Below are 22,614 nucleotides of genomic sequence, written 5' to 3' on the forward strand. Positions count from 1 at the left end.
ACTTCATGTTACACAATACATGTATTTTTTGTTCGGTAAAGTTCATATTTATATCCAAAAATCTGAGTTTAGGCAAGACGCTACTGTATCACTTGGCAAAAAGCCTGAGAAAATGCAGAGCACCATATTCAAATTAATTACTATGAAAATTACTATAAAATCAAACATTCATTAAATCACACATGAAAGATACCAAATTAAAGCTACACTGGTTGTGAATCCAGCCAACATGTCAGAATTCAACTAGGCTTTTCGGCGAAAGCATACAATGCTATTATCTGAGTATAGCACAATAGTAAACAAAGAGAGAAGCATATTTCAAGCCTGCAGGCGCGACACAAAACGCAGAAATAAAAATATAATTCATGCCTTATCTTTGACGAGCTTCTGTTGTTGGCACTCCAATATGTCCCATAAACATCACAAATGGTCCTTTTGTTCGATTAATTCCGTCGATATATATCCAAAATGTCCATTTATTTGGCGCGTTTGATCCAGAAAAACACAGGTTCCAACTTGCTCAAACGTGACGACAAAATATCTCAAAGGTTACTTGTAAACTTTGCCAAAAAATGTCAAACTACTTTAGGTATTTTTTAACGTTAATAATCGATCAAATTGAAGACGGGATGATCTGTGTTCAATACAGGATTAAAACCAAAAGTAGCATGCCTTCTGGACATGCGCTTCAATCAAACAGGACACCTGGAGTGACTCGACATCAAGATGGCCGTATTTCTTCATTACACAAAGGAATAACCTCAACCTATTTCTCAGGACTGTTGATATCCAGTGGAAGACGTAGGAAATGCAAGCAATTCGCTTAGAAATCTGGTTTCACAATGAAGACTCATTGAAAAGAGAGTGACCTCAAAAAAAAAAATCTGAATGGTTTGTCCTCGGGGTTTCGCCTGCTAAATAAGTTCTGTTATACTCACAGACATGATTCAAACAGTTTTAGAAACGTCAGAGTGTTTTCCATCCAAATCTACTAATAATATGCATATCTTATCTCGTGGGGATGAGTAGCTGGCAGCTGAATTAGGGTATGCTTTTCATCCAATCGTTAACATATTACAAAAACAAATTTAGTGGAAGAACTGTGCAGATGCAAACTTTGCTAATGGATTTTTTGCGAGCACGTTTTCCAAAAAAAGTAAGATAAATATCTGCTCCAAATTAAGATTAAAATCTTTTCAGAAAGAATGGGGTGTCATGGTATGGCACCTTGAGTTTGAAAACTTTTCTTGGTTATTGACCTACAGTAAGTGAAGTGAAGTGGATTTATACCCGGTAATGGAATTACATCATGGGTCCCTGATATGTACTACACAAAGATACAGAATTATGGATATGAATGTCATTTTCCACGTTTCACAAGTTTGAACATCACAGCGCACAACAGCCGACCACAGTAGAATACAGTGCAGTACAATACAGCAGAGTAGAGTGCAGTGCAGTAGAGTAGAGTAGAGTAAGGTACAGTAAGGTACAGTACAATATACTGTAGTGTACTCTATTGTACTGTATTATACACTACCTTTCTTCACTGTATTGTATTCTACTGTACTGTGCTCTACTCACTGTACTGTACTGTGCTATCCAAACTTGTGAAACATATGTCTATGATAGGTTCAGATTCCGTCTGTAGACATTAACATCAAGGCCAGGGTGGACTGTCCGAATTTCAACTACTTTTCAACGTCCATGGACGTCCGGTGTCCGTCGGTGCTCAGTGTGTGAGGATGCTGGTTACAGTAAATAGAAAGAGAGAGGCTTATGAGTAGGTGTCAGTAAGAGCTGGGAGAGGTGACATTAACTGGAGAGCAAGAGAGAGAGGCAGAGAGAGAGAGGGAGGGAGTTAGGGAGGGGTTGTCCAGAGTCAGATTGTTTCAACACTCTTGGTTTGACCAGAAAGACAAAGAAAACAGTTGTGAGCTGACCATAATAACAGTATGCCAGTGGAAGAAGGGAGGACAGTAGCAGGTGACCCAACTGTGGTGTGTGACTATTATGGTTTCCCATTGTAGCCAATTCAGTTGCAGTAATTCTGTTAGATTTTTTTTTAAATTCTGTTACCAATTTGGCAAAGGAGTTATGCGTTTTAATCACTTAATAATGCATGAAGAAAATTAATATCAGCAAACTCCCTATAACTAACTGGTAGGTCTACCAATACTTGTTACTTCTGTGAACTTTCATTATCCTCCCTCTGCATAAGGTAGATACATTTGAATTTTTGTTGTACAGTACTTCTGATACCTTTCAAGACTTTTTCTGGTAGATGTTTTCTTAGGCCCCTTTTCCGTCTGTTCATCCAGAAATCAAAGCCTTTACTTACATTTTTAAGATGGAAAAAGGTTTAAAAATGTGTCAATGCCTTCATTTCCCAAAAATACAGACTCTTAGATTTCATTTGACACCAGGATATGCTCCTAAAGTATGAACTTCACATGTTGGTGCTCATGCATCCTTTACGTGGAAATGCCAAAATACTGTACAAATAAGTGTGCTTTTGTAAATAACACAGACGAGGAGGAATCGTAAGCAACAAAACCAACTCTGGGAAGTTCATTAGTTATTGTTGTTTTCGGAAATTGAAATCATTTTTTTCTACTCACCGGATCCAGACACAAGCACCCTTGCATTGTTTTTAGCCTATTTCACTCACTACAGATCATGATATTGTTCATATTCATACTCATAAACGGATTATTTATTCAAATATCCTCCATTGGAGGATTATTGCTATTGCTGTAGTCTGCAGAGGCCTCCTATTTCAAAAGGTAGCTAGACTAGGGGCGAGTTAAGGTTAACAAACTCAATCAATGCCATCCACGGCATTGGACCAAAGGCCTTTTCCCTCAGAACATCTGCTAAAGAGCACAGAGACCTGTGTGGATAAATAGATTACATTAGGTTGTTTGTGGAGGACCAGAAGGGGGAGAGGGAGCCGATCTCATGTCTCTGCCCAGAGAGGGGGTGTTAAACAGGGCTTAATGCGGGACAGGGCCCTGGCCTGGTTCTCTGTCATTAGGAAGGCCCCAGTGGAGCAGAGCAGTTGTTACTGCCTCACATCTGCTCTAGGATCAGTCAGGACCGGAGCCAGCAGCCCAAGGCTCCATCCAGCCAGCCACATCTACCTGCTGTAAACTCTAATCCAAGGTATTTCTGGATGCTGCTGTAGCATGATACATGATACATGATACTTAGTGCTATGGCTGCTTGTATAGATATATTGTATAGATATATTCAATTAGCACATAGGAGAGATGGATAGAGTTATTATTTTGTATGTTTTTATTAACCTATTTATTCAAGCAAATTAGTTAGGAACAAATTCTTATTTACAATGACTTCCTGGTGACTGGTGTTATTAGGTGCCACAAGTTAGATCCATGAGAACCATCACCTAACCACATTCTGTGTGTTTTCTTTATGCACAAACACACTCCCTCTGGCTGTGGTACACCTGGCATACATATTCATACTGGCTCTTCTTGGCAACACATACTACCTCATGTACACCGACACACACTCGCACACACCTAACTACCCTCCAAATCCCTCACGTAACACGCAGCCCTGCACGGCCGCCGATCCACGGCCCAAATTGGACCCCGTCGGTCAAGTCTAATTTTCAGTTCTGAGCTAACGGAATGCATTAAGTTGATTCAGCATGCAGAAAATGTGTTCGCCTCAGCATTTTCATCCATAGAAGAAACCTTTTAATGAAAGGGTTTTCTTATACTACATTGCATTATTCAATTAGGCAAAGGGAAAGGGAGAAAAGCTATAAAAGTCCTCCACAGCGGGACCCTCGCCAGGTGGCCGGCACAATCTCTCAGAGCTGGTTAGACTTCAGAGAGAAGCCACGGCAGACATACTGAATGCACAATAAGGCCTGTTTTAATAGGGCACCGTCAGCCCACCTACACACCACACAGTGGCGTCTAGCTTAGCTAGTTTGCAAAGCACGGGCTCATACTGAGATGCATGCTGTGCTTCATTTTTATGTGGTGTGACAGGAGAGCTTATGACATCCTTTTCATAATGACACATTCTGGTCCAGTGTATCATATGTAGGCTACTTTGTGGTTTGTTTGTTGTTGTTTTCAGTTTTGTGAATAACCTACTAGTGAATGATGGCCTTACTATACATAGAGTATGATGGTGGTGGCTATGGAGCATTAAAAAGTATTGATGTCGCTGTAGGGGTTTTGAGGGAGGCCTAGATTTACCAGGTTTCGAGTTGTGACTTCCCTTGCACACTCCTCAGGTTACCGCGTGTTGAGTTCTTACTCCCCTATCACCTTAACCCACATGCACACGCACACACGCTGGCCCATACACTTTTGCATTTGCGCACACGCGCAAACACGCACACACGCGTACGCACACACATAGAACCACACACTTTTGAAGGCTGACACACACACACACACACACTTAGCTCCTTCACACTCCAGAGCTGGGCTGAGATGGTCCGTTTCTCTGGGCCCCCTGAACAAATTAGCTCTAATTGAGTCCGTTCTCCTCAAGCAGCCTCAAAGCTCTCTCAGGGTATGCCTCCCTCTCCCTCTGCGGACATCTCTCCCCTTCTCTTTCTCGTTCTTTCTCTCAAATTTTTCCTCTCTTTCCTCTCTGAAACAGGCACGCTAACTGTTAAGCTAGCTGTTACTGAGGAAAGACTATAGGCCTTAGCATCAACCTTCAACAACAGTCGACATATAGAAAGAGGCTGAATATAAAGAAAATAAAGAGGGACATCCTTAAGAAGATTTTTCCTTGCCACAGTCTTCCTTTCAAATCAATAGGCAAAAGGAGAGAGACAATCTTCTTCCATGGCCAAAACGACAGAGGAATAGGGGTGCTGTTTTTTTCCCCCAGTGAAAAACAGCCAGGATAGTGGAAAGAAAATCCTTAGAAATCCTCCAAGGCGTTAGGATCCGTCATGTGCTTAGCAGTAAATTGATCATGACAGCACCGTGGAGAAATCCCTCAGAACCTACACGCATGTCACAAAGACACAAAGCAGAGGCGCTGGATTCAGGGCCAGAAATAAACGAACACACACACACCATATCGCCTCTACATCTAGTCTCTCTGTGGATGGGTGCATCTATTATGATAAAGGCACATATTTGCGCATTAAAACGCACACACTTTTGTATCACCCCCCAGTGCCAAAGCCAAACTGCAGGCTATATGCCACACACACACACAAACACTCATGCACATCATTTCTATTCAGAGACCATAGTTACTCCACACTGTCTATAAAACAAGCCGCATCTCATGAAGACGATTTGAATCGCTTAGGCTATCTCAGGCTATGAAGGTGTACACCGGATCTTGTAATATTATACACATACAGTACCAGTCAAAAGTTGTTTTTTTCTTTCTACTATTTTCTAAATTGTAGAATAATAGTAAAGACATCACAACTATGAAATAACACATATGGAATCATGTAGTAACCAAAAAAGTTTTAAACAAATACAAAATATATTTTCCTTGGTCTTTTACCAAATAGGGTTATCTTCTGTATACCACCACTATCTTGTCACAACACATCTGATTGGCTCAAATGCATTAAGAAGTAAATAAATTCCACATATTAACTTTTAACAAGGCACCCCTGGTAATGGAAATGTATTCCGGGTGACTACCTCATGAAGCTGGTTGAGAGAATGCCAAGAGTGTGCAAAGCTGTCATCAAGGCAAAGGGTGGCTGTTTCAAGCATCTCAAATATAAAATATATTTAGATTTGTTTGACTCTTTTTTGGTTACTACGTGACTCCATATGTGTTGTTTCACCGTTGTGATGTCGTCACTATTATTCTACAATGTACAAAATAATAAAAATAAAGAATAACCCTTGAATGAGTAGGTGTGTTCAAACGTTAGACTGGTTCTGTATATCTAAGACATTTTGGCAAGCATCTTTGGATTGTTATTGCATGGACTGCCATATTGGATAAAAGCCATGTGGATAAGTCTGAATTATTGTATATCGAAATGACCAAATATAGTAAATCTACTGTACTGTAGAGGTATGTAAGCCTACAATATAGTAAGGTCAGACAGGTGAGTGTTTTAAACTCAAAACACAGCAGGTGGTTTATGACTAGAGACATTTTCAAGACTTGGCTTTCATCTCGCGTCCATTTCATAGTGAAATATGTATCCCTGACATTATTCGACGAGATTCTTTGTTTTGGCTGACGTTCCGAAGGCCCCACTTGGCAACAACTTTAATAGTTAATAAGGCATTCCATTCCATCATGCTCCGGGAATTTAATTGTTTGACGTAGAGTAAGTTGTCGGAGCGATGTTGCGGTGATCCAGGAACAACATGAATAAGGGCATATTTGGGGACCTGGTCTAGCATTCCGACCCGTCTGTCTGCATTTCGGAGTGGCTAAAACCAGGTCTCTGTGGGAGAGCCAGTCTGGTTCACAGTCTTCGAACTCGATCGCTGTTCCACTGTCAGCTTTCAGAGGTTTTTCCTCATGCTCTTTTGAGGCTATCACTTCTTAATCTCCGTCTGTGTCTTACTACGATTAAACACCATCTTTTCCTTGTCTTCTCTTTTCTCGTTGTGACTGATGTGGAAGACCTGGACAAGTGTTACGGCTAGAAACCCAAACCAAGTCCTGTTGTTGCCAACTACTCAGATCGTCCACATCAGTGATCACATAGGAGAGAAGATCAACAAAATAAACATATTTTTTGAGTATTGGGACACAGCATCTGCTTTGTAGTTGTTGCACATACATTGTTGCTTGTGCATTTTCCCCTTACTTATTCTCTGCACTCACTGTAGTCAAAAGTTAGGCAAGGTCTCTCTCCCCCGCCAGCCCAACTCTGTAGGCTTCCTCTTTGAAGGGATGCTCTCACTCAGCTCAGCCCTTTGATCCACCTGGGCTGCCTTGAATTAACACTCAGTGGAGTTGCCCCCTGTGCTACTGATAGCATGGACAATTACAAAAGGAGGCTTTAAATGAAAGCCAATGAAATACCTCAAAGTAGCATCTGTGGCAGTTTGGTTTTTATTTGTTATGGGTGGAGTTTGGGCTGAGACGCTAACTTTAGTGGGTATTTGGCATTATTGTGCAGGAGGACGATTATTAAGTTAGCCTCCTGTTGGGGTTTTCTAGAACTTTCTGTGGTTTGTCATTGGCATTTTTGTGCGAAATCGCAGTTTAGAGTCTAGCCGTTGCAAACTGTCAATGTCACTTCTTGCCTTTCACTTCTTGTCTCAGGTTTTTCATTCGGCCGCCTGTTCAATTATGTGGGAATATTTATGGAGTGTGTCTGTCTCTATGTTCATGCTGGGTGGATTTGAATCGCTCCCACTCACACACACACACACACACACACACACACACACACACNCACACACACACACACACACACACACACACACACACACACACACACACACACACACACACACACACACACACACACACACACTGGCTAACCAAGAGCACTTTCCAATTGTTCTTTATGACTTATCTCGATGATTTCCCCCTGTCTCTTTTTACCCATCAAGGTGAAGAACAGTGTATATGCCCGTTGTCCTTCCCTTTGACATCAATACCTTTTTTATAACTAGGGCCTCTCTCTGTGAAGACAGGCCTTCTCTGTCTCTCTCTCCAACCGACATGCATGGCCCTGTGAGCCTGGGACAAAAGGCGACGCGTTAAGCATACCTAACCACCATTACGGGGCTAAGGAGTCACGCTGGCTCCTCACTCTACTCACCTCCAATTAACAATTCCCTTTAGAGGCTTTGGAGAGAGACAAGTTTTTGGTCATTATTAAGTTTCTTTTTGGTCTCTTTTTTTCCTTTTTTCCCCCTCTATCTCTCTATGGCTCTGTCATTATATCTATTGTGGGAGGTCTTTTATCTGAGCTCAAAGACAGGTGGAGGCGGGCTTGGTAGAGGACATCTCTGAAGCTCGAAATTAAAGCTTCTAGAATACTGGGAGCCATGGTGACCTTAGGATCTCCTTCCAATAGTGTGAGCGATGGGGTGTATGCAGTGTTTTAGATCAAACGCTGTGTGAAGTGTGGGTACATGTAGCCTGACTATATTGGAACAGCTATTCTGTCAAAAAGTGGAAAATCGACAGAAGAAAAAAAAAAATATATATATATATATGTATTATGTCAAAAGAGGCCTACACCTGTATTAATTTTAAACAATGCCGTGTGTTGTGTCTTTGCTCTTGGAAACCATCTGCAATTTACCATCTGAGGTCAAAACTGACATGAGGGAAACAGAAGCTTAGTTGATCCAATGAGGATAACTCTATTTGATAACACTCTGATTCGTGCGGGACTAGGACATCTTGGATTTACTGTGCAGCAGATCTAATATATGGGACATGCTGTGTTATTGGAAAAAAGATTGCATCAGCCATGGATGAAAACACTTAATGAGATGTAAAGTTTTTGAACTATTTATAATGTCCTTTCCCATGGCTGGCGGCCATATTTTGAAGCCAAAGCTGTTTCCTCTCCTTTCCTTTCTTCTCTCTCTCTGTCTTTCTCGTGTTTTTTTCACTCTTTAGTGGTGCATAGTACCGGTCAAGGACAGGACAATGATATCCCATTTTTGACCTGAATTAGGAGATCAACAGACTCACATAACACACACACACACACACACACACACACACACACACACACACACACACACACACACACACACACACACACACACACACACACACACACACACACACACACACACACACACACACACACACATGCAATGATGGATGTGAGGTCCCGTACCAAGGGTGAAAACATGATTAATGTTGGTAGGAGTGATGCACACACACAGACAAGCTTACTTAACCACAGGTATGTGAACACACACACACACACACACTCAAAATGTCTCTTTGATTTTGAGCCCCCTCCGATAGCTGCATTAGCTGTGTTTACCCGGGTAGTCGCGCACTTCAACAGAAGTGATAAGGCAACTCTTTAATGATAAACACTTCTCCCTGTCTCTTAAATTGGCGTACATCAGTCTTCAGAGAACGACTCGGCTGTCGCAAGGCTGAGTGGGAGGAAGAGAGAGTGAGTGAGAGGTACTATCAGGGAGATGGAAAGAGAAGGAGAGAGAGAGAGAAATAGAAAAGGAGAGAGGTGTGCTAGGTAGAACAAAGCATCAGTGTCTGGAGACACACAGGGTGTGTATGCTGATGCTGCATATTGATGGAGGGATGGAGGGAGGGAGGAAGGGAGGGAAAGGGACGTGGAGCAAAAAGGAACATGTTTTGCCCTGGGGGTTTCCTTTCCTATTATTCTCCTGCTGGAGATGAAGCATCACGGGGTGCCTTTACCCACTGTCAAATTAACAGAGGGATAAAGGGTGTGTGTGCGTGTGTGTGTTTGTTTGAGTCTGTGTGTGTGTGTGTGCACGTATGTTCTTGGGTACAAACACATTTTGCTGAAGAGCAATTCCAAAACAAAATTTGTGTTCTGCATGAAAATACAATTTTCCTTGAAGATTCTTTTGGTATCGATGTGTTGTGTATCAAGTGTGATGTGTATCAAGTGTTGGTAGGAAGAGAAAGAGCATAAGAGAAAGTACGATTTCAGGTGTTAGGAATTTAAAATGACAGAGCACGAAATAGGCAGAGTGTGTGTGAGAGAGAGAGTGAGTGGAGGGACAAAAAAAGAGAGTAAGAAAATAGCTATGGTGCTAGATGAAGAAGGAAATCGGGAAGTAGGGCGAGTGCGAGACAGAGAGAGAGCGAGACAGAGAGAGCGAGACAGGGAGTGCGAGACAGGGAGAGCGAGACAGAGAGAGCGAGACAGAGAGAGACGGAGGTAAAGAGCTGCCACGCTCCAGTGAGTTCTCTAGTTTGGTAGCAGTCCTAATCAATTGGAGGCAGTGTGTTGCGGTGCCATTGTTGTTGAGGGGTGCACCGGGCCCTGCCTCTTCACAACACACTCATGTATCACTCAGAGATGGGTTTGTGCTCCAACTCTCTCTCCCATTCCTCTCTCTCTCTCTCTCTCTCTCTCTCTCTCTCTCTCTCTCTCTCTCTCTCTCTCTACCCTCTCTCTCCTCTTTCTCTGTTACTCTCTGTCTATTCACCTCTCCCTCCCTCTCTCTTTTACACCCCTCTCTCTCCCCCTCACTTGCTTCTTTTTATTTTCACTTTTCAGAAGATGCCTCAGTTGTGTATAATTCAATACAATTCAAACTGAAAGTGGACTTCATTTACGATGTGACCACTTTGCCAAATGAATCGGATACTTGCCTGTATTGAGGGGCATTCTACCAAAACATAATAAAAACATGTCCTATTGTGAATCTGCAACTAGATCTGATTTATGGTGAATGGAAAAGCCTTGTGTTCATATTCACAGAGATGTTGACTATAGACTCTCTCTCTCTTCACCTGTCTCTCCAACCATCTTCTCCCTGAGCTCCAATCCCCAGTGTGTGTGTGTGTGTCTCTGTCTCTGAGGATGAGCACTCACCCATTGGGTTCCATACAGAGGAGTTGATCCTCTACTATATTGTTTTGGCTTGGCCATCTGTGGCACTCCCTCCCTCCTTCCCTGGCTCCCTTCGTCAAACTGTAATGAGAGAAGCATGTCGTCCAGACTTGATCCCAATCCCTGAGAACCAGTACATCAGGATGAGAGAGAGGGGAAATTGGGATCTCAATCTGGGCCGTAGTGGAACAGATGCGCAGGCAGGCAAACAGGAAGACAGGCAGTGAAGCAGGCAGGCAGGCACACACACATACTGCATAAAAAGGTACACACACACACACACCGATGTCCTTTAATCTTGGCTTTCGAAACCTCATTCATACAGAAAATCACAAAAAAATACATCAAAAAGAAAATAAGCCATGAAGACAAAAGCGTCTAGTGTTTGTTATTATTTTCTCTCTCCCTTCCTCCTGGTGGTTTGGCTGAACAGACATCAGAAATATTCAGCTTATCCTCCCCTTAATCCTTTAGACAGAGGTCCAATCCTCCATCGAAGGTCCCATAGCATCGCCTGGTAAATTTCCCGAGATGATTGTTTGCTGTATTCATCTTCATTATTTGTTTAGCATATGTTTATGTTGTTGAATGTTTGATTGCCAACATTGAGGCAGCCTAATTTATCACACTCATCATAGATGGGGGAGGGGACGGGAATTGTTTGGTTGTTGGTGTTGGTTGGTACATTGACTTTTAACTCTTGACCTTTTGTCATAGTTCCACCTGTCACCAGAGGGCAGCAGAGACCGCCCTAGAGACTATTATGAGACTCAGGTGTTTTCAGTTACTAACTATGATTTCCTTTTTTAGCAAGGTTTGTTTTCTGTTACCATTTGCAGAAGCTTGATTTGTTTGCCGTGTGCGTTGTGTCCTGAGTGAGTTCGAGTCTTATTGTTTGTTGTAATTCTCAGTTTTTCTTTGTACCATCTGTTGAACTTTTTCCAGTAAAGTATTTACGTTTTTTCCTAAACCACTCGTCTGGTTTTCCTCATGGATTCTACCTCACCATGTCACAGCAAGTTTCTGCCTCCAACATGAACCCGACTAGCGATCGACCAGATCAAGAACGTCATAACCCAGCTAGGAGCCCTGATTGGGCGGCAGCAAGAACAACTCTTCCAAATATCTGAGACTCTCCGGGTACTTACCGACTCCCTCTGTCCACTGCGCACCCCCAACCCAGGAGGAGACACTTTCCAAGCCTCAGTGCCCAGTGCTCCAGTCGTCACCATAGATCCCCCAGGGAACCTGCACCAGGAACCCAAGATTCCAGCCCCCGAGAGGAATGACGGCCAACCGGGAAGATGCAAAGTGTTTCTCACTCAGGGCTCGCTGCTGTTTGAGCTACAGCCCTACTCGTTTCTCGCCGATCGGGCCAAGATTGCCTACATCATCTCCCTACTCTCAGGCAAAGCCCTGGCGTGGGCAACGGCAGCGTAGGAACAGCAGCCACCATCTGGCAGCTCCATATCAGTTTTCGCTTCCGAGTTGCGACGAGCATAACTGGCCGCCCGGGAACTGGGAGAAGACCTCAAATCCCTGATAATGCTGGCAATCAAGATTGACCACTGCATCCGAGAACGAGTGAGACAGCGCCCCCTTGACACAACCCCAGTATCCCGGGTTCTCGAGTACCCAAGGCCCCCGAGCAAAGCACTGAGGAGCCCATGTTCCGAAACCCACAGGAACACGACAGGCGCATGAAGGAGGAGGTCTCGGGGGAGGTCTCGGCCATCTCCATTTTCCGTGCCCAGAACCGATGGGAAATGCTGGGGCTCGCATGGACAGGGGGAGACCCTGATGAGCTGTGCAGTGACCCCCCCAGGCTACCCAGTCACTGCCTGTCACTGCCTGTGATACCTCACTGAGAAACTCTTAGATTTTTTCTGATCAATGCTCCCGAGAACCCCTTTGTCCTAAGGTACACCTGGTTAGCGCAAAATAACCCAATATTCTCCTGGTCCACGGGACACCTACTAGACTGGGGAAAGGACTTTCAGACTAAAGACCTAAGACCCCCACTAAGAGCCTCGCCACATCCCCCTGCACCCAATGAAGGCGAAGACCTCTCTGCTCTCCCTCCCGAATACTTCAACATCCGGGAAGCCTTTAGTAAGAAGCAAGCCGTCACCCTCCCTCCTCATTGACCATACAACTGTGCCTTAGAGCACCTACCAGGCTCCAGCCCTCCCCGGGGCCGTCTTTACTCCCTCTCGGCCCCTGAAGTAGCAGCCATGGACGACTACATCTGGGAGTCGCTGGAGGCAGGCTTCATTCATTCCTCTATCTCCCCAGCCGCCGCAGGCTTCTTCTTCATGGGAAAGAAGGATGGGGGGCATGTGTCCCTGCATCGACTACAGAGGGCTGAACACGATTACTGTCAAGAACCGTTACCCCCTACCTCTGATGTCCTCTGCCTTGGAGTTGGCCCAAGGGGCCTGACTCTTCACCAAACTGAACCTCCACAATGCTTAAAATCTGGTGAGAATCAGGGAGGGCGATGAATGGTAAACTGCCTTTAACACCCTTAGTGGCCACTATGACTATCTAGTCATGCCCTTTGAAATATCAAACTCACCGGCAGTCTTCCAGGCATTGGTCAATTGCACTCTTAGGGACATGTTGAATTGTTTCGTCTTTCTTTACCTTGACGATATCTTCTCCAAGATGCTTCCAGAACACATCCTGCCCAAGTCCTGAAACGCCTCCTGCAGAGTCAGCTATACGTCAAAATAGATAAGTGTAAGTTTCACGTATCCTAAGTATCCTTCCTGGGCCACATTATCTCTACCGTCGGCATCCAAATGGACCCGGACAAAGGTTAAGGTGGTCACCGGCTGGCTCCGTCCCACCTCTATCAAACAGGTCCAGCGGTTCATTGTGTTTACCAATTTTTTACAGACGTTTTATACGCTACTTTGGTGCGGTGGCAGCACCTCTCATGGCCCTAATACGTCAATCCCAGACCTGCTGTTGCTGGACCCCAAGGCTGACAGGACATCATTCATCATCATTCATCCTGACACTGCTCGACCTTTTCACAGTGAAACGACGGGGTAAAGAAAATGCACCCATGTGCCTTTCTTTCTAAGCGGTTCTCGCCAGTGGAACGCAACTACGATTTAGGCAACTGGGAGCTTTTGGCAGTTAAGTCGGCCCTTGAGGAGTGGAGACACTGGTTGGAGGGGGCACCTCATTCCTTCGTGGTATGGAGTATTGAGACCGCGGTCTGACAAGCCCAGACCCGAGAACCTGACGCTCAGCCCGTTCTCAAGTACTACAATGGAGACACTCCACTAAACTAACTGGGCATCCAGAGGTTAATCGGACACTGGCATTCCTGAGGTGGAGATTCTGGTGGCCCAACATGATTGAGGATGTGAGCTCCTTTGTTGCGGCCTGTTCCACCTGTGCCCAAAGCAAGTCCTCACGACAGCGACCGGCTGGGTAACCCCAACCTCTGCCCATCCACAACCGGCCCTGGTTGCGGATGTCCCTAGACTTCATCATGGGGTTACCTCAATCCTAAATCCCAATCGTTGATCGCTTCTCCAAGACAGCCAAGGCAACCTCACTACGCAGACTTCCCCAGAACATTGTCACTGACCGTGGCCCCCAGTTTGTCGCGCGGTAGATCCTCCGCTGTTTGGTCTCCATTCAGACCACCAACTGGAGTAAGTTCCTCGTCTGGGCCGAATATGCACAGAACACACTGCTGAACTTGTCCACTGGACTGTCCCCATTTGAGTGTCAGTTCGGATTCCCCCCCTCTGTTTCCTGAACAAGAGGCCGATGTGGGGATACCTTCAGCAGAATCATTCATTCAACGATGTCGCCGCACCTGAATCCTCCTTGGTCCGCTCCTCTGTCCGACAACAGCACCATGCAAACCAGCACTGAAGGCCCCTTCAGTGGGTCAACGGGTGTGGCTGTCCACCCGTGTTCTCCCCTGGAATCTCAGATGCTTTCCCCGTGCTACATAGGACAATTGAAGATCCTGAGTCGCGTCAACCCTGTCACCTATCGTCTTCAGCTACCCAGCTCAATAAGAGTCTGTCCATCCTTCCATGTCTCCAATCCCTTCTCTGCCCCCACACCGGCCCCTCCGCCCGGCCTACACCGTCTGGAAAATGCTGGGGGTTCGTTGGGTCCGGGGCAGAACCTGGTGGACTGGGAGGGCTATGGCCCCGAGGAGCGGGCATGGGTGCCTGAACGGGACATCCTGGACATGGGCCTCTTTCGGGACTTCAACCGACTACGTGATGGTCATCCTGGTTCCGTGGCTGGAGCCGCTCCTAAAAGGGGGTGTACTGTCATGGTTCCACCTGTCGCTATCTGCGTTTGAGTCTCAGTGTTTGCTGTTTTCCCAGTTTTACCTTCTGTTGAACTTTTTCCAGTAAAGTATTTATGTTTTTTCCTAAACCACTGGTTCCTCGTCTGGTTCTCTTCTCTGCTCCTGGGTTCTACCTCACCACATCACACCTTTGGATGGGGATTATGGTGTGTTGACAGACTGGTACTGTACATCATAGACATTAAGAAGGCTAATCTCCTTTAGCAGAGTAACAGTTGATCAGTATGGTTAAGGAAGCGGTGGACATGTAATGTTTGAGTGAAACTTTATGATGAAGTTAATCCACCAGTGAGTTTGTGTCTGTGTGCTGACTCCCTTTTCTATTTGATTTGTTATACCTCATAACACCTCATTCTGTAGCTTGCAACTCACTACAATAACGAAGATATTAAATAGAAAGCTTGAGCTGAGCTTGGTCTTCTCTATCCCTCTCATACTCCCCCTTGCTTGCTCTCTCCCTTTCTCTCTTTCTCTCTCTTTCCCTTTCTCCAGCTCCTCCCCTCTCTCTCCTTCTGTTGCGTCACTCTCCTTACCCCCTCGCTCCTCCCTCCCTCTCTCCTTCACCCCCTTCTTCCGCAGTTCCCTTTATTAGTGTGTCGCCCTCCTCCCTCCCTCCTCCCTGCAGAAGCCATTAACTGAGATTAGTAGCGTGGAGCAGCAGTGGTGGTGCCAGGGCTTTCCTGTGTGCTAGCTAGCCGCTGTATAGCCGCTGTAGCATCTCCACGCTAGCTGAATGGTTACCATTCATTATACTTGCCTTCTGTGCTGACAGAAGCAACTTCAGCTAGTTACAGCCCTGGCCAGAGCGCCATAAAGGAAATAACCTCATAATCTTAAACACACTCTGCGCCGTGTGTGTGTGAGGGGTTGTGTGGGAGGATGTGACTGCAGAGTGAGGTGGCGAAGGAGAGAGGGAGGGATGGCAGGGGGAAGAGAGAATGGAACTTGGAGCATGAGTAAGGAGTGTGAGTGTGAATGTAAAGCGAAGAGACAATTTCTGACACTCATTAGTAATGTTTTGTGTAGTGTAGGCTATTTTGATGCAATTTGAATGTGTTTGTTGATCTGAGGATGTCAGACAAAGTTGCATGCTCACACTCAAATCCCCACACACACACACACACACACACACATACTCATCACACACGCTCCTCAGTGGGGCTTATCCCAGTGGTGTACCATAGGGGGTGATTTTAACCTTCTCAACCTGATACAGGGCTTTGTTTCCCTGCTAGGACAGCCCAGTATGGGGCCGCCATACCCAGGCATGTCGACACCACAAGTGTCCCTACTGCCTCCAGGGGTCACAGTCACTTCCATGCTCTCTGTCTGTCTTTCTGTTGTCAATGAGTGTGTGTGTAACCTTTGTCTGACATCCTCAGGTCAACAAACACATGAACATCGCATCGCAATAGCCTACCCTACACAAAACATTGCACTGTGTGTGTGTGTGTGTGTGTATCTCAGTCACTCTACGAAAACACAATTGTTTACAACTATTCACTATCAAGTCACAAATCATGTGTAATTTTTATTCCCCAAAAAATTTCAGGCAAACAAAGCGAAGGTTCGTTCCCTGCTTCGTCCTGCTTGAGCGAGAGGAATTCTGTAACAGAATTGGGACCAGATGAGGATAGAATATCAATCATCCCTCCTTTTCCCCCCGTCCTTTTTCCCCCCACTGTGTATGAATTCTGTTGACGTACGTTTCCCCTCCGGACTAGCCTACTGCAGAAGGCCCCCCAACTGAGCGCTGAATAAACCCTGTAACCATCGTTTAGCTTGAAGTGTTTTGCCGTGAAAACTAGGGATTTTCATTCTCTCTTTAGTTCTAGGACACGTTTGAGTGTCTGCAGTGAAAGCAGACTCTCACTTTCACTCTGCTGATGTTCTGAATTTAAATGAGATTGACTGCACAGTCTTCTTAAGATTGGAAATCCACGATATGTGATAAGAGGAATAGATAGTTATATGTGGCTATTGGTGATATGGTGTAAGCACAGTGTGTGGTGTGTTGTGTGTGTGTGTGTGTGTGTGTGTGGTGTGTGTGTGTGTGTGTGTGTGTGTGTGTGTGTGTGTGTGTGTGTGTGGTGTGTGTGTGTGTGTGTGTGTGTGTGTGTGCTTCAGACAGTGTGTCAGTGTGTGTGTGTTTGTCATTGTGTGTTTGTCATTGTGTGTGGTGTGTGTGTGTGTAGTGTGTGTGTGTGTGTGTGTGTGTGTGTGTGTGTGTGTGTGTGTGTGTGTGTGTGTTTGATTGGTGTTCCCCCTGTGGTCGGATAAAGGGTCTCAGCCTGTCAACCATCACCTCATGGTCATGTCCATGTCTGCTCTGCTGATACAGCCCACCTGACTCCTCTCCACCAATCACAGCCCACCTATGTTCTCTCCACCAATCACAGCCCTCCCTACAATGTCTGCTTCGTCATGGGTGCCTAAAGTACCTCGACCCCTCACAGTTTAGTGACACTCGAAATATCAATGCACTTGTGTTGGAATTGTGATCCTCCCACAATGTATTATCCTACTCGCACTTTCATTTGAATAGCATGCAGTAACTGTAGGGCTAGGAATGCAGAGGTGTGTGTTAGCAGATCCTGCGTGTAACTCACTCATACTCACTGAAACACACGCGTGAGTAATTGTCCCTGTGTTTGTGTGCGAATGCAGTGTACCCCATGCGTGTGTGATGGGTGGCGTGGCTCTCTCCATTCGTCTCCTGTCCATTGGTAAACATGGAGAACTAGACAGCTGCTCCTACTTTCATAATACTGTACATTACCTAGACGGATATATACCTACATTCATACGTTACCCTCGATCATGATTGATTCTCCACCTTAGAGATCAAAATGCTCATCCCCTTCTCTCGCTCCCTCTCTCACCCCTCCCTCTCTCTCAAGCCACATCATTCTCACTCGCGCTCCCCCACTTCCCCGCCTCTCTATCTCCTTTCTCATTCTATCATTTGTCCCCCTCTATCCTTCAAGCTTCCTCGTGCATCCTCTAACCCCCCCCCACTTTATTTCCTATTAGCTCCCTCTCTCTGTTTCTCATCCTCTTCTCCATTCTCCATTCTCCTCTCTCCTCTCCTTTTCTCTCTCTCTATCTCTCTCTCTGTCCTTTCCTTGTGTCTCACCAGTCAATAATGAAAATTGCTTGGAACCTTGAATGGATTATCTGTGTGCGAGGGGGCCCAGGGTTGTTTGTTTGAAGGTGCAGTGGTGTCAAATGAAAAGGCAAGGGCCATTTTCTACCTGCCACTGCCCTCAGCCTCCATCACACACACACACGCACAGACACACACACTCACTCACTCACACACACACGCACACACATGCACACACACAGTGCACACCTCCGTAGAATTGCGGTTGCATCCTCACTTTGAAGTCTCTCCTTTTTCACTCTCTTTCTTTCCCTCATTCCTTGTCTTCATGTTTTATTAATACTGCCTAATTACGTGCCCTAGTATTCTTCATGCTAGTTGTCTCATTTAATTGTTTGCTTTCGTCTCTCCCTTTGTCCGTCTTTTGTATGAAAAAGCATCCTCTGATTTATTCATTGGCTGCAACATGCTGAGATCAAAGAAAAACTAGATTGAACACGGCACACGCATATTTACAATTGACAATCAATTGTGTGATCATTCTACACCATATAAACTAACCTTATTAGTCTTGGACCTCTGCATTTATTTTCTACCTTATTTAGTCACGTGTGGAGCATTCTGCTCATTAGAGACCTATGTCTTAAATATTCAGGCAAATGTGAAGCGTTGCATTAGAACATTAGCATTTACCCCACTAATGATATGGGATCAAATGATAACAGTCATATATCATTCTATGACCATCTTCTAACTTGTGTGAACAAGGGTCTGTTTACGGTCAGGCGCTGTCTGTCAGTGTGACAAACAGACACTAACCAGTGAATGGCAATCCAAATATAACTGGTTATTCTGGATTCCTCCAGGGGAGCATCAAGTAGCTAGCTCTGTCTGACAAATATGCAAATACATTGTTTTAACATTGATGTGGTGTGTTGGGAGTTTGCATGGCCTCACCGACAGCACAACTGCATTCCAAAGGACTTTGTTCTGTGCCTGCGAGTGTGTGTTTTCGTGTGTGTCTATGCAGGTTTTCTTGGCTGCAGTTTGTATAAGGAAGCCTGTTTCTGAGCTCTTAACAGTTTTATGATAATGAGGGATTGAATCGATGCTGAATAAGAGAGAGCTAGAGAGAGCTAGAGAGAGAGAGGGAGATATACAGATAGAGTGAGAGTGTGTTTTAAAGAGAAAGAGAGAGAGAGAGAGAGAGAGAGAGAAGGACAGACATTGAGCACAAAAATGAGAACGAGAGTGAGCAAGTAAGAAGAAAGCCAGAGAGAGGCATGGGAGTGAATGAATGATGAAACGGAGAATAAAAAGATTCAGAGTCGGAGCGAGGGAACATGACTAGGCCATGCCAAGGCAGCGGGCAGCCTGTCAGGAGATGAGAGGGATGAATTCCTCCATACTTGCATATGAAAGGAGGGAATTTCACAGGCTCTAATAGGCATTCAGCCTCATCCTCTGCTGCTTTGTTGACACTGCTGCTAATGCCTGACTGACAAGCATGGCTTTACTGTCTGATTGGACAAGTTCTGCAGGTTTGGTGAACATGCCAGATAGACAGATCTGGGTTTGTGTGGGAAGGAGGTGTGTCCCTCTGGGTGTGTGAATGAGTTGGTGTCTGTTTTTAGAAAGTGAGCCTGAAAGATTTTGTGTGTGTGTGTGCTTGTTTTTGTTCATCCTTGTCCTGTCTTTCAGGTACCACGTATTACATCTCCGTATTATTTGTGTTTGTTCTCTCTCTATAATTTTACATTTGGGTTTTCTCTCGCTCTCTCTGTGTGGATGCTTGGTTAATTTATATCAGTAGTAGTATGGGCTGTTTTGGTTTTGCTAAACAGGCATATGGCTGCCCCTCCTTACTTGCCTGACTAAATTGGTTTTGCAATGAGAGAAGCACAGCTTGTAGTGCAGTGGTATCTTGTAACTCCCCTCTCCCTTTGCTTTTAAAAGGCTTGCTCTACATACCTCCTCCCTCTGTATGGGTCAATACTACTGTACCAGGCCTGGTATGGACACAGACACTAGGTCACAGGGTCAGCCATTAGCAGAAGTCTCTGGGTAGATAGATATTAGCCACAGATCGAGGATCCGCCTACCCCATCCCCAATCCTAGCATTTCCCATTATGAGTCAAAACAAAAATTGACCTTAGATCAGGGTTGTAATACTCTGTGGATCAGTCCATGTCAGCATGGTCATAGTGGTTATATGAGACCATATGTATTGGGACCTGCTGCACATGTGTACACTGCATTAATGATCGGTACACCACTTAAATTGCATAAGCTGATAAATGCATGGTGATCTGTCAAAATCCTTGCCTGATACACTGTGACAACTGCACTCCCTGGATGTGTTGCAGCAAATGGGTCATTGATCCAGCTAGAGCCTCGCATCACGGCCCACATTGATGATGAAACAATGGTGGTGGCGCGCATGCACTCTTAACCGATGATGTCACGCTGACATAGTGCAGGAGGCATAGAGGCATAGATATATATATATAAATCCTACTTTAATGCTGTGAGGTACAGACCGGTTAATCGAAGGTCTTACAGTGCCTTGCAAAAGTATTCATCCCCCTTGGCATTTTTCCTATTTTGTTGCATTACAACCTGTAATGTAAATAGATTTTTATTTTGGATTTCATGTAATGGAAATACATAAAATAGTTTTTAATAATAATTAACGGAAAAGTGGTGCGTTCATATGTATTCACCCCCTTTGCTATGAAGCCCCTAAATAAGATCTGGTGCAACAAATTACCTTCAGAAGTCACATAATTAGTTAAATAAAGTCCACCTGGGTGCAATCTAAGTGTCACATGATCTGTCACATCGCAGTATATATACACCTGTTCTGAAAAGCCGCAGAGTCTGTAACACCACTAAGCAAGGGGCACAAACAAGCAAGTGGCACCATGAAGACCAAGGTGCTCTCCAAACAGGTCAGGGACAAAGTTGTGGAGATGTACAGATCAGGGTTGGGTTATAAAAAAACATTTAAAAACTTTGAACATCCAACGGAGCACCATTAAATCCATTATTAAAAAATGGAAAGAATATGGCACCACAACAAACCAGCCAAGAGCTGGCCGCCCACCAAAACTCATGGACCAGGCATTAATCAGAGAGGCAACAAAGAGACCAAAGATAACCACGAAGGAGCTGCAAAGCTCCACAGCAGAGATTAGACTATCTGTCCATAGGACCATTTTAAGCTGTACACTCCACAGAGCTGGGCTTTACAGAAGAGTGGCCAGAAAAAAAAGCCATTGCTTTTAAAGAAAAAAATAAGCAAACACGTTTGGTGTTTGCCAAAAGGCGTGTGGGAGACTCCCCAAACATATGGAAGAAGGTACTCTGGTCAGATGAGACTAAAACTACTAAAGACTAAAACGCTATGTCTGTCACAAACCCAACACCTCTTATCACCCCGAGAACACCATCCTCACAGTAAAGCATGGTGGTGGCAGCATCAGGCAGAATGGCCTAGTCAAAGGCCAGACTTCAATCAAATTGAGAATCTGTGGTATGACTTAAAGATTGCTGTACACAAGTGGAACCCATCCTACTTGAAGGAGCTGGAGCAGTTTTGCCTTGAAGAATGGGCAAAAATCCCAGTGGCTAGATGTGCTAAGCTTACAGAGACATACCCCAAGAGACTTGCAGCTGTATTTGCTCCAAAAGGTGTCTCTACAAAGCATTGACTTTGGGGGGGTGAATAGTTATGCACACTGAAGTTTTCCGTTTTTTTGTCTTGTTTCTTGTTTGTTTCACAATTAAAAATATTTTGCATATTCAGAGTGGTAGGCATGTTGTGTAAATCAAATGATACAGACCCAACAAAAATCTATTTTAAGAAAAAAAATGTGGAAAAATGCCAAGGGGGTGAATACTTTCGCAAGGCACTGTCATCCTTATATCAGGGGGTAAAACAATGTTATACAAGACAAACTTCAACTTATTTTATTCATGTGGATTCGGCTGGTTTCCCCTCTTTCACTCTTCCCATCTTCTCCCATTCCACTTCTCTCTCTCTCTCTCTCTCCCTCAAATCAAATGTTATTGGTCACATACACATGGTTAGCAGATGTTAATGCGATTGTAACAAGATGCCTGTGCTTCTAGTTCCGACAGTGCAGTCATATCTAACAAGTAATCTAACAATTCCACAACAACCACCTAATACACACACATCTAAGTAAAGGGATGGAATAAGAATATGTACATATAAATATATGGATGAGCGATGACTGAGCGGCATAGGCAAGATGCAATAGTTGGCATAGAATTCATTATATACATATGAGATGAGTAATGCAAGATGTGTAAACGTTATTAAAGTGGCATTATTAAAGTGACTAGTGATCAATTTTTTAAAGTGGCCAATGGTTTCAAGTCTGTATGTAGGCAGCAGCCTCTCTGTGTCAGTGATGGCTGTTTAACAGTCTGATAGCCTTGAGATAGAAGCAATTTTTCAGTCTCTCGGTCCCTGCTTTGATGCAACTGTACTGACCTCGACTTCTGGATGATAGCGGGGTGAACAGGCAGAGGCTCGGGTGGTTGATTTCCTTAATGATCTTTTTGGCCTTCCTGTGACATCGGGTGCT

General features: G+C 44.7%; 1 protein-coding gene across 4 annotated transcripts in view; it reads left to right on the top strand.

Annotated features, from left to right (window-relative positions):
- pcdh7b (protocadherin 7b) overlaps nt 1–22,614 on the top strand; it is a 199,157-nt gene that overhangs the window by 41,939 nt on the left and 134,604 nt on the right. The gene's annotated exons all lie outside the window — the stretch shown is intronic.

Source organism: Salvelinus sp. IW2-2015, linkage group LG37, assembly GCF_002910315.2.
Source record: "Salvelinus sp. IW2-2015 linkage group LG37, ASM291031v2, whole genome shotgun sequence".
In the NCBI taxonomy this organism is placed as follows: Eukaryota; Metazoa; Chordata; class Actinopteri; order Salmoniformes; family Salmonidae; genus Salvelinus; species Salvelinus sp. IW2-2015.